This window comes from Pteropus alecto, unplaced genomic scaffold, assembly GCF_000325575.1.
Source record: "Pteropus alecto unplaced genomic scaffold, ASM32557v1 scaffold97, whole genome shotgun sequence".
Lineage (NCBI taxonomy): Eukaryota > Metazoa > Chordata > Mammalia > Chiroptera > Pteropodidae > Pteropus > Pteropus alecto.
In genome coordinates this window covers 881,751-883,259 of record NW_006439713.1, presented here as the reverse complement: position 1 = coordinate 883,259, position 1,509 = coordinate 881,751, and positions in this window count along the sequence as shown.

Below are 1,509 nucleotides of genomic sequence, written 5' to 3'. Positions count from 1 at the left end.
AGCTACAGATCACATGGCACAGACCCAGGGGACATGGGGCGCGGGGAGGGGGGTGATTTCCAGAAGGAAACTCTGGACACATTCTTAGGAGTGAGAATAGATATTGGACAGAGAACAGATGCCAGCGCGACAGGACCACAATGCCATGTCACTTGCCCTAGCCACATAGCTGGGCAGATTCTCCTGGAGAATTCCTTCCCAGTGGCGTTCTAAATTGTCCTCTCCTGCTTTATGTCCTGTCTGCCCCAGAGCAAGAGCTGGCACAGGGCGGGCCACAACCCCGGAGCCCAGAGATCAGGCACTTTGGTCTCTGTTGGCTTAAACTCTCCCCAGGTTTGTGGATTTGACTCCTCTTTCTAGAACATTCAGAAGTTGTTGGCTTCTCTGTTCAGTACACTTGAAGCGCCACATGGCCTCCTGGGCCTAGCACATGGAGAGTGGCACCTGGAAATACAGCAGTTAGATTTCCTTTGCTGTGGCCAAAGATAGAACAGAGGTAAGGCATTGACTCTTCATTGAAATATTCAGATAAAAGCAGGGTCCTGGCCCCCCGAACTCATACATCACACCCCCTTTTCCTCCTTTGATTTAGCTATCATCATCAGACCCGTGGGTGTGAAGTCCACCTGCCTGGCATGAAAAGCCTCGCCTCCTTTCTAGATGAGGAAAAGACAGAGTTCTCTCGTCTGAGGTGTAGTGGGGAGGGGTGGCCCAGGTGTGCTGGAGGTCAGAAGAAATGAATTCCGGAGTGGGGCCCCAACACGAAAACCGCTAAACAAAAGCATTAGCCTCTGAGATTGGGACTAAAGAATGCCTTGTCACCATGGCTACCGGGAAATAGTCCCACATACATAATAAGGGCTTTAGAAGGCACCAGGCTATCTGATATTCTAGTCTGGGGCCAAACGAACGGGTACTAGGAGTGTCCCTCCTTACGCGGTTACAAGAACACAGTTGTGGCCCAGGCACTGGAAACACCGCTTTGCAAAAACAAGCCTTTTCTTTTTCTGTTGGGGTGGGGTTGTGGGGGGAGGACAGAGGCCTGGGCATCCTCACCTAAGCGCCCCTTTGTTACCTGCACTTAGCTCTGCGACTGGCACAGAGCTGTGTTGCGTAAATTTCCTCAGTGTCGCAGGCAGCGGGTCACCACAGATACAGAGCTGTATTGGGGGAAGGGGCGGTTGGTAGAGCGCCATCTCGTCTGTAGCCCTCACATTCCTGGCAGAGAGGTTCTCAACGAAGTAAAGTGGAAAGAGAGGACCCCGGCTCCTTCCCCTCCCTCCCCGCGCAGACTTGGAGGTGGCCGTCCTGGGGACAGACCTCGCTATCTGTCGGAGCCCTGGGGCCCCTCCCCCTGCCCCTGCCTTCGCGAATGTCCAGACTCGGGGGCTTCGAGGCTGGGGAGGCCCCATGGCAGCTGCGAGGCCTAGGGGCGCGCGCGGTTCCCGCAGGTGAGATCCGGGGGGCCCGGCCCGCCGCCCCAGCAGGAGCAAAACAAGAGCACGCGCA